At 41.1% G+C, this 15,018-nt stretch overlaps 2 non-coding genes across 2 annotated transcripts; both read left to right on the top strand.

Moving 5' to 3' along the window:
- Positions 1-5,260: 5,260 nt before the first annotated feature.
- TRNAC-GCA (transfer RNA cysteine (anticodon GCA)) lies at positions 5,261-5,332 on the top strand. The gene has a single exon. It is a non-coding gene; the product is annotated as a tRNA-Cys (tRNA).
- An 835-nt stretch (positions 5,333-6,167) lies between these two features.
- On the top strand, positions 6,168-6,239 carry TRNAC-GCA (transfer RNA cysteine (anticodon GCA)). Its single transcript has one exon. It is a non-coding gene; the product is annotated as a tRNA-Cys (tRNA).
- Positions 6,240-15,018: the final 8,779 nt, after the last annotated feature.

Genomic DNA, 15,018 nt, shown 5'->3' with positions numbered 1-15,018 from the left:
TTAGTTAAATAGACATTACGGTTATGAACAAGAGGGAATAGCTCAGTGGTAGAGCATTCGATTGCAGATCGAGAGGTCCTTGGTTCAAACTCGTGTACCCCCTGTAACAGCACGGATCATTGCCTTTATTTTAGTAAATTTGACATTACGGTTAGGAACAAGGGGAATAGCTCAGTGGTAGAGCACTCGGCTGCAGATCGAGAGGTCCTGGGTTCGAACCCGAGTTACCCCTGTAACAGCACGGATCATTGCCTTTATTTTAGTTAATTAGTCATTACGGTTATTAACAAGAGGGAATAGCTCAGCGGTAGAGCATTCGACTGCAGATCGAGAGGTCCTTTGTTCAAACCCGAGTTCCCCCTGTAACAGCACGGATCATTGCTTTTTACCTCTCCGAGTGACGTATGTCACGGAGAGGTTCTAATTTCAACGTGTCTGTGTGTCTGTGTGTCTGTGTGTCTGTGTGTCTGTCTGTTGTTACACCCACGTGACCGCGTTCGCAGTTTGCAAATCGGAGCAAACGTGTTCTCAATTTCCGGAAATTTCGAAAATTGTATTACACTTACAGGCTATTACTCCATTGCCTGTCTAACATCACCAGCCTCTGGTCTTTGTCCATCCCACATGGACACCAGTCTGTACACACTGGCTTCTAATCACAATCATCTGCTGCTCTTTGTCCATCCCACATGGACACCAGTCTGTACACACTGGCTTCTAATCACAATCATCTGCTGCTCTTTGTCCATCCCACATGGACACCAGTCTGTACACACTGGCTTCTAATCACCACCGTCATCTGCTCTTGTCACATGGACACCAGTCTGTACACCTGGCTCCTAGCACCACCATCTTCTGGTCTTTGTTTTTGTCCATCCCACATGGACACCAGTCTGTACACCTGGCTTCTAACACCACCATCTTCTGGTCTTTGTTTTTGTCCATCCCACATGGACACCAGTCTGTACACCTGGGAGGCTATTCTCTAAAAATCGAAAATCATTCGGATCACTCCGAATCCTTATGATTCGGATCGGGCTCATTCGGAGTGGACCGAACAAACCGTATTCTCTAACCCCAATCCTTATCGTCATTCGGATACTTCGAAAATTTTCTCTCAATCCAAATGGACGTCACTTCCTCTTAAGCCACGTGGTACTTTTTGACGCCCACTTTTTCTTTATTGGACAATTTTATTTGGCGCGCTTTCAAATTGAAGGGATGGAAACTTTGGTTTTTTCCAAGGAGTGGAAATTTTGGGAAATGGTCTTTGTATTGGGAACACATTCAATACAATACAAAGCAAATTTCGATTTCTTTTCTTAAGATAGAAACAAGTGCTTTTTTTCCTTTTTTATTTATTTATTTATTTTTGATAAAAAATTATTTATTCCTAAATTGCTTCATAATATTCTTTTAAAATGGTATTAAAGAACACGCTAAACAACAGTTAATATACGTCGAATTTTGAATGAAACTTAGCGCAAGTTTTGGTAGGGTTAAATATGAGGCAATGAGAACCTAGAATAACAACGTTAATTAATCGCAAATTATAATCCAATTGTGTGGATCTCGTGAGATTTTGATAAATTCATTAATGTAGATCATTAGCCCTCCATCAATGGTTACACACCTACCAAAATTTAATAATTTAAATAGATTCTAAACGAAATAACCAAATTTAATCTAGCAATTATTAATAATTGATGCAATTGGTCAAAAATAGGTGACTCTAACTTACAAGCACCGGTAGAAAAAATATTAAAATGAACAATTAAATCTGTGTTAAGTAATTGGATCTCGCGAAATTATCCCTTAAATGTAGGATAAATTCAACGACGTTTTTTACCTTTAATCTACCAAAAAAAGCCGTCGATCTACCTTGTAGATTTCGCCAAGGCCCGCCAAGGCCTAAAGCCATTTCCCGCTTTAACCTAAAATTTTGCCCACGCTTGATTTTAAGTCTCGAAAAACCCTTTGAACTCGTAAATCGCGACGGGCAATGCGATTACTATGTTCAAATCGCAAACGATGAAGCTTGAGTTGAAAAAACAAAGCAGCCATACTAAATAAAAATATGAACCGCAGCCAAAACTTCGGCGAAAATTCCGCGAATCTAAGATTGATGGAGGGAAGAGAGGCGGTAAAAACTCCGAATGCCCGATTCGGCCGTCTCTTACGGCCGCCGAATGATTCGGAGAGGTTATCACCGTATGATTAGGATAAGGTGCTAACAGAATAAGTTTTATTTTCATTCGGAGAAATTGACTCCGAATGAAAAGATTCGGATCGAAATTCCTCCAAAAGGACCTTAGAGAATAGCCTCCCAGGCTTCTACTCCATCATCATCGTTAAGGTTAAGACATACGCGGCGATCGGCCAGGGTTACGAGAAACGTCTGGCCTTCCAATGGCGGGGCTTCCACCAAAGGTTCACGCAATTGCGCTGTTCTTATCCATAGCTGCGATTCGACAACCTTATATACTACCTATTTGAGTAAGGCGACGCAACCGGCGTATGCTGCATTTCAAACGCCAATATTAGTCAAGTCTCTCAAGAATGTATAATTATTCTTTTTCAAAACGATGTAACGCTCAATAAGGCGAACAACTATCGAAGAAAATATTTAATATTAATTATATTTATTTTAATATTTAAGATAATCATGTCTCTAAACTCAAAATTAATACGGAAAGGGTAAAACAGCAGACTATGTGTTTGTCTATATGTGTCCGTCCGTTGTTACACTAGTGCGCTGCGTTAGAAGTTCGTTTTTGTTTTGATGTGTGAAGAAATCCTTCAGAACCTTAATATTCCCGTTTTCCATAATATAAAATGAATATGTGGAAATATTTTTCGTAATTATGATGCATTTAGTACTTTTGTAGCTTTAAAGCTCTATTTCATTTTGATATTCCAAAGATTTTTTTTAATATTATTATTTAAAATGGATGTTTATATATTACTTAAGCTATACTACATCTGTTTATAGCATAATCCTTCCCAAAGTGAATACAAGCGCAACGCTGCAATGTTGGTCAAATGAACTGTTATTTGTCAATAGGCCTAGTGAACCAAAAAGTAAACGCTTGGGTTTGGTTTTCGTTTCTGTAATGCAGAGACATTAACGGTTCAGAGTGAGCCGAAAGTTAAATACACTATTTAATAATTAGGCTTAGATATTATAATCATGGTGGAAATCTGGGCCGCGTTCAGCAGAGCCCAGCGCTGTTAGCAGTGTCCTACATAACGGGATTATGTTTTTGAATTTTGACGTCACGGTGCTTAGCGCTGAGCTAGCGCGGTCTTCAAAGAAAATAGTCGACTTTTTGGACAACGTGACGTAAAACGTCTAGTTCTCAGCTTGGCGAAAAAACCATGGATGAATTAATACAAATAGCTCTATGGGACTATAGCTATTTAATTAGCGTGAAACCAGTTGATCACGCGAGAATTTTAAGAGATATGTTAGTTTCTAATTTTAATTATAAAAGTTGTTATCTATCTCTACAAATATGTTATCATACAATTTTTGTTAAGCCTTGGTACCTTGCACGCTTTATTGCGCTAGCGTCATTTATAAAACGCCGATGACCGGAGAAAAGCTATGACGACAGAGCTCACCGGTAAACATTTCCAAAATCCGCTGTCTTTTTTGGTGAGCTCTGCTGAACGCAGCCAGACCAGTGAAAGGTCTGATCGTAATCGGATAATAGCTTCGTGTTTTCATGCTTTTTATGGTACGCATTTACTTTCAGTGTGTGTAGCCACAAATAAGCTTTGGTGTTATGTAACGTTAAGTCATGTTGACAAACTAAGAAAATCGTTGAGGTGAAACGAGAGGATAGTGTTTATATGGCAACCCTGTTGTGAATATGGCTTTGAACATAGAGGGCATACAGTTGAGGAGTAGAAAATTGGGCCTTTACAAACACGTAAAGGTAGTATCCCTCCAAAGTTTTATCTCTTCATTTCCCGTTTCTCCCCCATCGGATGATTTTAATGTGTACAATTATAACATTATTGGATGTAAAATGTCGTCTGATTTACAGTATATTTGCTATGCTTTGTATACTGCTTTAATATTTCATAAATTTTAACTTAAGAAACATTTCCATATCTGGGTAAATAAGTTTGTAAGTAGTCGTCTTGACTCGGAGAGGTAATATTTTGGTTTTCCCAACTTGTATTTTAGTTAAATAGAAATTACGGTTATGAACAAGGATGAATAGCTCAGCGGTAGAGCATTCGACTGCAGACCGAGAGGTCCTTGGTTGAAATCCGTGTTCCCCCTGTAACAGCGCGGATCATTGCCTTTATTTTAGTAAATTCGACATTACGGTTAGGAACAAGAGGGAATAGCTCAATGGTAGAGCATTCGACTGCAGATCGAGAGGTCCTTGGTTCAAACCCGAGTACCCCCTGTAACAGCACGGATCATTGCCTTTATTTTTGTAAATATGACATTACGGTTAGGAACCAGGGGGAATAGCTCAGTGGTAGACCATTCGACTGCAGATCGAGAGGTCCTTGGCTCAAACCCGAGTTCCCCTGTAACAGCACGGATCATTGCCTTTATTTTAGTTAATTAGTCATTACGGTTATTACCAAGAGGGAATAGCTCAGTGGAAAAGCATTTGACTCAGATCGAGAGGTCGTTGGTTCAAACCCGTGTTCCCCGTGTAACAGCACGTATCATTGCCTTTATTTTAGTTAAGTAGACATTACGGTTATGAACAAGGGGGAATAGCTCAGTGGTAGAGCATTCGACTGCAGATCGTGAGGTCCTTGGTTCAAACTCGTGTTCCCCCTGGAACAGCACGGATCATTGCCTTTATTTTAGTTAAATAGACATTACGGTTGTGAACAAGAGGGAATAGCTCAGTGGTAGAGCATTCGACCGCAGATCGAGAGGTACTTGGTTCAAATCCGTGTTCCCCCTGTAACAGCACGGATCATTGCCTTTATTTTAGTAAACTCGACATTACGGTTAGGAACAAGAGGGAATAGCTCAGTGGTAGAGCATTCGACTGCAGATCGAGAGGCCCTTGGTTCAAACCCGAGTTCCCCCTGTAACAGAACGGATCATTGCCTTTATTTTAGTTAATTAGTCATTACGGTTATTAACAAGAGGGAATAGCTCAGCGGTAGAGCATTCGACTGCAGATCGGGAGGTCCTTTGTTCAAACCCGAGTTCCCCCTGTAACAGCACGGATCATTGCTTTTATTTTAGTTAAATAGAAATTACGGTTATGAACAAGGGGGAATAGCTCAGCGGTAGAGCATTCGACTGCAGATCGAGAGGTCCTTGGTTCAAACCCGAGTTCCCCCTGTAACAGCACGGATCATTGCCTTTATTTTAGTTAATAAGTCATTACGGTTATTAACGAGAGGGAATAGCTCAGTGGAAGAGCATTTGACTCAGATCGAGAGGTCCTTGGTTCAAACCCGAGTTCCCCCTGCAACAGCACGGATCATTGCCTTTATTTTAGTTAATTAGTCATTACGGTTATTAACAAGAGGGAATAGCTCAGTGGAAGAGCATTTGACTCAGATCGAGAGGTCCTTGGTTCAAACCCGAGTTCCCCCTGTAACAGCACGGATCATTGCCTTTATTTTAGTTAAATAGACATTACGGTTATGAACAAGGGGGAATAGCTCAGCGGCAGAGCATTCGTCTGCAGATCGAGAGGTACTTGGTTCAAATCCGTGTTCTCCCTGTAACAGCACGGATCATTGCCCTTATTTTAGTTAACTCGACATTACGGTTATGAACAAGAGGGAATAGCTCAGTGGTAGAGCATTTGACTCAGATCGAGAGGTCCTTGGTTCAAACCCGAGTTCCCCCTGTAACAGCACGTATCATTGCCTTTATTTTAGTTAAATAGACATTACGGTTATGAACAAGGGGGAATAGCTCAGTGGTAGAGCATTCGACTGCAGATCGAGAGGTCCTTGGTTCAAACCCGTGTTTCCCCTGTAACAGCACGGATCATTGTCTTTATTTTAGTGAATTCGACATTACGGTTATGAACATTGGGGAATAGCTCAATGGTAGAGCGTTCGACTGCAGATCGAGAGGTCCTTGGTTCAAACCCGAGTTCCCCCTATAACAGCACGTATCATTGCCTTTATTTTAGTTAATAAGGCATTACAATTATGAACAAGGGGGAATAGCTCAGTGGTAGAGCATTCGACTGCAGATCGAGAGGTCCTTGGTTCAAACCCGAGTTACCCCTGTAACAGCACGGATCATTGCCTTTATTTTAGTTAATTAGACATTACGGTTATGAACAAGAGGGAATAGCTCAGTGGTAGAGAATTCGATTGCAGATCGAGGGGTCCTTGGTTCAAACTCGTGTTCCCCCTGTAACAGCACGGATCATTGCCTTTATTTTAGTAAATTTGACATTACGGTTAGGAACAAGGGGAATAGCTCAGTGGTAGAGCACTCGGCTGCAGATCGAGAGGTCCTGGGTTCGAACCCGAGTTACCCCTGTAACAGCACGGATCATTGCCTTTATTTTAGTTAATTAGTCATTACGGTTATTAACAAGAGGGAATAGCTCAGCGGTAGAGCATTCGACTGCAGATCGAGATGTCCTTTGTTCAAACCCGAGTTCCCCCTGTAACAGCACGGATCATTGCTTTTATTTTAGTTAAATAGAAATTACGGTTATGAACAAGGGGGAATAGCTCAGTGGTAGAGCTTTCGACTGCAGATCGAGAGGTCCTTGGTTCAAACCCGTGTTTCCCCTGTAACAGCACGGATCATTGCCTTTATTTTAGTGAATTCGACATTAAAGTTATGAACATAGGGGAATAGCTCAATGGTAGAGCATTCGACTGCAGATCGAGAGGTCCTTGGTCCAAAACAGAGTTCCCACTGTAACAGCACGGATCATTGCCTTTATTTTAGTTAATTAGTCATTACGGTTGTGAACAAGAGGGAATAGCTCAGATGTAGAGCATTCGACTGCAGATCGAGAGGTCCTTGGTTCAAACCCGAGTTCCCCCTGTAACAGCACGTATCATTGCCTTTATTTTAGTTAAATAGACATTAAAGTTATGAACATTGGGGAATAGCTCAATGGTAGAGCATTCGACTGCAGATCGAGAGGTCTTTGGTCCAAAACAGAGTTCCCACTGTAACAGCACGGATCATTGCCTTTATTTTAGTTAATTAGTCATTACGGTTATGAACAAGAGGGAATAGCTCAGATGTAGAGCATTCGACTGCAGATCGAGTGGTCCTTGGTTCAAACCCGAGTTCCCCCTGTAACAGCACGTATCATTGCCTTTATTTTAGTAAATTAGTCATTACGGTTAAGAACAAGAGGGAATAGCTCAGTAGTAGAGCATTTGACTCAGATCGAGAGGTCCTTGGTTCAAACCCCAGTTCCTCCTGTAACAGCACGTATCATTGCCTTTATTTTAGTTAAATAGACATTACGGTTAAGAGAAAGGGGGAATAGCACAGCGGTAAAGCATTCGACTGCAGATCGAGAGGTCCTTGGTTCAAACTCGTGTTCCCCCTGTAACAGCACGTATCATTGCCTTTATTTCAGTTAAATAGACATTACGGTTTAAACAAGGGGGAATAGCTCAGTGGTAGAGCATTCGACTGCAGATCGAGAGGTCCTTGGTTCAAACCCGTGTTTCCCCTGTAACAGCACGGATCATTGCCTTTATTTTAGTGAATTCGACATTAAAGTTATGAACATTGGGGAATAGCTCAATGGTAGAGCATTCGACTGCAGATCGAGAGGTCCTTGGTCCAAAACAGAGTTCCCACTGTAACAGCACGGATCATTGCCTTTATTTTAGTTAATTAGTCATTACGGTTATGAACAAGAGGGAATAGCTCAGATGTAGAGCATTCGACTGCAGATCGAGTGGTCCTTGGTTCAAACCCGAGTTCCCCCTGTAACAGCACGGATCATTGCCTTTATTTTAGTAAATTAGTCATTACGGTTAAGAACAAGAGGGAATAGCTCAGTAGTAGAGCATTTGACTCAGATCGAGAGGTCCTTGGTTCAAACCCCAGTTCCTCCTGTAAAAGCACGTATCATTGCCTTTATTTTAGTTAAATAGACATTACGGTTAAGAGAAAGGGGGAATAGCACAGCGGTAAAGCATTCGACTGTAGATCGAGAGGTCCTTGGTTCAAACTCGTGTTCCCCCTGTAACAGCACGTATCATTGCCTTTATTTCAGTTAAATAGACATTACGGTTTAAACAAGGGGGAATAGCTCAGTGGTAGAGCATTCGACTGCAGATCGCGAGGTCCTTGGTTCAAACCCGTGTTTCCCCTGTAACAGCACGGATCATTGCCTTTATTTTAGTGAATTCGACATTAAAGTTATGAACATTGGGGAATAGCTCAATGGTAGAGCATTCGACTGCAGATCGAGAGGTCCTTGGTCCAAAACAGAGTTCCCACTGTAACAGCACGGATCATTGCCTTTATTTTAGTTAATTAGTCATTACGAGTATGAACAAGAGGGAATAGCTCAGATGTAGAGCATTCGACTGCAGATCGAGAGGTCCTTGGTTGAAACCCGAGTTCCCCCTGTAACAGCACGGATCATTGCCTTTATTTTAGTAAATTAGTCATTACCGTTAAGAACAAGAGGGAATAGCTCAGTAGTAGAGCATTTGACTCAGATCGAGAGGTCCTTGGTTCAAACCCCAGTTCCTCCTGTAACAGCACGTATCATTGCCTTTATTTTAGTTAAATAGACATTACGGTTAAGAGAAAGGGGGAATAGCACAGTGGTAGAGCATTCGACTGCAGATCGAGAGGTACTTGGTTCAAACCCGTGTTCCCTCTGTAACAGCACGAATCATTGCCTTTATTTTACTTAATTAGACATTACGGTTATGAGCAAGGGGAAAAGCTCAGTGGTAGAGCATTCGACTGCAGATCGAGAGGTCCTTGGTTCAAACCCGAGTTCCCCGTGTAACAGCACGAATCATTGCCTTTATTTTAGTTAAATAGACATTACGGTTATGAACAAGAGGGAATAGCTCAGTGGTAGAGCATTCGATTGCAGATCGAGAGGTCCTTGGTTCAAACTCGTGTACCCCCTGTAACAGCACGGATCATTGCCTTTATTTTAGTAAATTTGACATTACGGTTAGGAACAAGGGGAATAGCTCAGTGGTAGAGCACTCGGCTGCAGATCGAGAGGTCCTGGGTTCGAACCCGAGTTACCCCTGTAACAGCACGGATCATTGCCTTTATTTTAGTTAATTAGTCATTACGGTTATTAACAAGAGGGAATAGCTCAGCGGTAGAGCATTCGACTGCAGATCGAGAGGTCCTTTGTTCAAACCCGAGTTCCCCCTGTAACAGCACGGATCATTGCTTTTTACCTCTCCGAGTGACGTATGTCACGGAGAGGTTCTAATTTCAACGTGTCTGTGTGTCTGTGTGTCTGTGTGTCTGTGTGTCTGTCTGTTGTTACACCCACGTGACCGCGTTCGCAGTTTGCAAATCGGAGCAAACGTGTTCTCAATTTCCGGAAATTTCGAAAATTGTATTACACTTACAGGCTATTACTCCATTGCCTGTCTAACATCACCAGCCTCTGGTCTTTGTCCATCCCACATGGACACCAGTCTGTACACACTGGCTTCTAATCACAATCATCTGCTGCTCTTTGTCCATCCCACATGGACACCAGTCTGTACACACTGGCTTCTAATCACAATCATCTGCTGCTCTTTGTCCATCCCACATGGACACCAGTCTGTACACACTGGCTTCTAATCACCACCGTCATCTGCTCTTGTCACATGGACACCAGTCTGTACACCTGGCTCCTAGCACCACCATCTTCTGGTCTTTGTTTTTGTCCATCCCACATGGACACCAGTCTGTACACCTGGCTTCTAACACCACCATCTTCTGGTCTTTGTTTTTGTCCATCCCACATGGACACCAGTCTGTACACCTGGGAGGCTATTCTCTAAAAATCGAAAATCATTCGGATCACTCCGAATCCTTATGATTCGGATCGGGCTCATTCGGAGTGGACCGAACAAACCGTATTCTCTAACCCCAATCCTTATCGTCATTCGGATACTTCGAAAATTTTCTCTCAATCCAAATGGACGTCACTTCCTCTTAAGCCACGTGGTACTTTTTGACGCCCACTTTTTCTTTATTGGACAATTTTATTTGGCGCGCTTTCAAATTGAAGGGATGGAAACTTTGGTTTTTTCCAAGGAGTGGAAATTTTGGGAAATGGTCTTTGTATTGGGAACACATTCAATACAATACAAAGCAAATTTCGATTTCTTTTCTTAAGATAGAAACAAGTGCTTTTTTTCCTTTTTTATTTATTTATTTATTTTTGATAAAAAATTATTTATTCCTAAATTGCTTCATAATATTCTTTTAAAATGGTATTAAAGAACACGCTAAACAACAGTTAATATACGTCGAATTTTGAATGAAACTTAGCGCAAGTTTTGGTAGGGTTAAATATGAGGCAATGAGAATCTAGAATAACAACGTTAATTAATCGCAAATTATAATCCAATTGTGTGGATCTCGTGAGATTTTGATAAATTCATTAATGTAGATCATTAGCCCTCCATCAATGGTTACACACCTACCAAAATTTAATAATTTAAATAGATTCTAAACGAAATAACCAAATTTAATCTAGCAATTATTAATAATTGATGCAATTGGTCAAAAATAGGTGACTCTAACTTACAAGCACCGGTAGAAAAAATATTAAAATGAACAATTAAATCTGTGTTAAGTAATTGGATCTCGCGAAATTATCCCTTAAATGTAGGATAAATTCAACGACGTTTTTTACCTTTAATCTACCAAAAAAAGCCGTCGATCTACCTTGTAGATTTCGCCAAGGCCCGCCAAGGCCTAAAGCCATTTCCCGCTTTAACCTAAAATTTTGCCCACGCTTGATTTTAAGTCTCGAAAAACCCTTTGAACTCGTAAATCGCGACGGGCAATGCGATTACTATGTTCAAATCGCAAACGATGAAGCTTGAGTTGAAAAAACAAAGCAGCCATACTAAATAAAAATATGAACCGCAGCCAAAACTTCGGCGAAAATTCCGCGAATCTAAGATTGATGGAGGGAAGAGAGGCGGTAAAAACTCCGAATGCCCGATTCGGCCGTCTCTTACGGCCGCCGAATGATTCGGAGAGGTTATCACCGTATGATTAGGATAAGGTGCTAACAGAATAAGTTTTATTTTCATTCGGAGAAATTGACTCCGAATGAAAAGATTCGGATCGAAATTCCTCCAAAAGGACCTTAGAGAATAGCCTCCCAGGCTTCTACTCCATCATCATCGTTAAGGTTAAGACATACGCGGCGATCGGCCAGGGTTACGAGAAACGTCTGGCCTTCCAATGGCGGGGCTTCCACCAAAGGTTCACGCAATTGCGCTGTTCTTATCCATAGCTGCGATTCGACACCCTTATATACTACCTATTTGAGTAAGGCGACGCAACCGGCGTATGCTGCATTTCAAACGCCAATATTAGTCAAGTCTCTCAAGAATGTATAATTATTCTTTTTCAAAACGATGTAACGCTCAATAAGGCGAACAACTATCGAAGAAAATATTTAATATTAATTATATTTATTTTAATATTTAAGATAATCATGTCTCTAAACTCAAAATTAATACGGAAAGGGTAAAACAGCAGACTATGTGTTTGTCTATATGTGTCCGTCCGTTGTTACACTAGTGCGCTGCGTTAGAAGTTCGTTTTTGTTTTGATGTGTAAAGAAATCCTTCAGAACCTTAATATTCCCGTTTTCCATAATATAAAATGAATATGTGGAAATATTTTTCGTAATTATGATGCATTTAGTACTTTTGTAGCTTTAAAGCTCTATTTCATTTTGATATTCCAAAGATTTTTTTTAATATTATTATTTAAAATGGATGTTTATATATTACTTAAGCTATACTACATCTGTTTATAGCATAATCCTTCCCAAAGTGAATACAAGCGCAACGCTGCAATGTTGGTCAAATGAACTGTTATTTGTCAATAGGCCTAGTGAACCAAAAAGTAAACGCTTGGGTTTGGTTTTCGTTTCTGTAATGCAGAGACATTAACGGTTCAGAGTGAGCCGAAAGTTAAATACACTATTTAATAATTAGGCTTAGATATTATAATCATGGTGGAAATCTGGGCCGCGTTCAGCAGAGCCCAGCGCTGTTAGCAGTGTCCTACATAACGGGATTATGTTTTTGAATTTTGACGTCACGGTGCTTAGCGCTGAGCTAGCGCGGTCTTCAAAGAAAATAGTCGACTTTTTGGACAACGTGACGTAAAACGTCTAGTTCTCAGCTTGGCGAAAAAACCATGGATGAATTAATACAAATAGCTCTATGGGACTATAGCTATTTAATTAGCGTGAAACCAGTTGATCACGCGAGAATTTTAAGAGATATGTTAGTTTCTAATTTTAATTATAAAAGTTGTTATCTATCTCTACAAATATGTTATCATACAATTTTTGTTAAGCCTTGGTACCTTGCACGCTTTATTGCGCTAGCGTCATTTATAAAACGCCGATGACCGGAGAAAAGCTATGACGACAGAGCTCACCGGTAAACATTTCCAAAATCCGCTGTCTTTTTTGGTGAGCTCTGCTGAACGCAGCCAGACCAGTGAAAGGTCTGATCGTAATCGGATAATAGCTTCGTGTTTTCATGCTTTTTATGGTACGCATTTACTTTCAGTGTGTGTAGCCACAAATAAGCTTTGGTGTTATGTAACGTTAAGTCATGTTGACAAACTAAGAAAATCGTTGAGGTGAAACGAGAGGATAGTGTTTATATGGCAACCCTGTTGTGAATATGGCTTTGAACATAGAGGGCATACAGTTGAGGAGTAGAAAATTGGGCCTTTACAAACACGTAAAGGTAGTATCCCTCCAAAGTTTTATCTCTTCATTTCCCGTTTCTCCCCCATCGGATGATTTTAATGTGTACAATTATAACATTATTGGATGTAAAATGTCGTCTGATTTACAGTATATTTGCTATGCTTTGTATACTGCTTTAATATTTCATAAATTTTAACTTAAGAAACATTTCCATATCTGGGTAAATAAGTTTGTAAGTAGTCGTCTTGACTCGGAGAGGTAATATTTTGGTTTTCCCAACTTGTATTTTAGTTAAATAGAAATTACGGTTATGAACAAGGATGAATAGCTCAGCGGTAGAGCATTCGACTGCAGACCGAGAGGTCCTTGGTTGAAATCCGTGTTCCCCCTGTAACAGCGCGGATCATTGCCTTTATTTTAGTAAATTCGACATTACGGTTAGGAACAAGAGGGAATAGCTCAATGGTAGAGCATTCGACTGCAGATCGAGAGGTCCTTGGTTCAAACCCGAGTACCCCCTGTAACAGCACGGATCATTGCCTTTATTTTTGTAAATATGACATTACGGTTAGGAACCAGGGGGAATAGCTCAGTGGTAGACCATTCGACTGCAGATCGAGAGGTCCTTGGCTCAAACCCGAGTTCCCCTGTAACAGCACGGATCATTGCCTTTATTTTAGTTAATTAGTCATTACGGTTATTACCAAGAGGGAATAGCTCAGTGGAAAAGCATTTGACTCAGATCGAGAGGTCGTTGGTTCAAACCCGTGTTCCCCGTGTAACAGCACGTATCATTGCCTTTATTTTAGTTAAGTAGACATTACGGTTATGAACAAGGGGGAATAGCTCAGTGGTAGAGCATTCGACTGCAGATCGTGAGGTCCTTGGTTCAAACTCGTGTTCCCCCTGGAACAGCACGGATCATTGCCTTTATTTTAGTTAAATAGACATTACGGTTGTGAACAAGAGGGAATAGCTCAGTGGTAGAGCATTCGACCGCAGATCGAGAGGTACTTGGTTCAAATCCGTGTTCCCCCTGTAACAGCACGGATCATTGCCTTTATTTTAGTAAACTCGACATTACGGTTAGGAACAAGAGGGAATAGCTCAGTGGTAGAGCATTCGACTGCAGATCGAGAGGTCCTTGGTTCAAACCCGAGTTCCCCCTGTAACAGAACGGATCATTGCCATTATTTTAGTTAATTAATCATTACGGTTATGAACTAGAGGGAATAGCTCAGTGGAAGAGCATTTGACTCAGATCGAGAGGTCCTTGGTTCAAACCCGAGTTCCCCCTGTAACAGCACGGATCATTGCCTTTATTTTAGTGAATTCGACATTACGGTTATGGACATTGGGGAAAAGCTCAATGGTAGAGCATTCGACTGCAGATCGAGAGGTCCTTGGTTCAAACCCGAGTTCCCCCTGTAACAGCACGGATCATTGCCTTTATTTTTGTAAATTTGACATTACGGTTAGGAACCAGGGGGAATAGCTCAGTGGTAGACCATTCGACTGCAGATCGAGAGGTCCTTGGCTCAAACCCGAGTTCCCTTGTAACAGCACGGATCATTGCCTTTATTTTAGTTAATTAGTCATTACGGTTATTACCAAGAGGGAATAGCTCAGTGGAAAAGCATTTGACTCAGATCGAGAGGTCGTTGGTTCAAACCCGTGTTCCCCGTGTAACAGCACGTATCATTGCCTTTATTTTAGTTAAGTAGACATTACGGTTATGAACAAGGGGGAATAGCTCAGTGGTAGAGCATTCGCCTGCAGATCGAGAGGTCCTTGGTTCAAACTCGTGTTCCCCCTGGAACAGCACGGATCATTGCCTTTATTTTAGTTAAATAGACATTACGGTTATGAACAAGAGGGAATAGCTCAGTGGTAGAGCATTCGACCGCAGATCGAGAGGTACTTGGTTCAAATCCGTGTTCCCCCTGTAACAGCACGGATCATTGCCTTTATTTTAGTAAACTCGACATTACGGTTAGGAACAAGAGGGAATAGCTCAGTGGTAGAGCATTCGACTGCAGATCGAGAGGTCCTTGGTTCAAACCCGTGTTCCCCCTGTAACAGCACGAATCATTGCCTTTATTTTACTTAATTAGACATTACGGTT

Source organism: Phalangium opilio, unplaced genomic scaffold (genome assembly GCF_054372755.1).
Source record: "Phalangium opilio isolate 3A_F unplaced genomic scaffold, DU_Popi_V2 ptg000094l_1, whole genome shotgun sequence".
NCBI classification, from domain to species: Eukaryota; Metazoa; Arthropoda; class Arachnida; order Opiliones; family Phalangiidae; genus Phalangium; species Phalangium opilio.
Note: the sequence above shows the minus strand (reverse complement) of the source record. Positions and strands in the feature narration are given on the sequence as shown.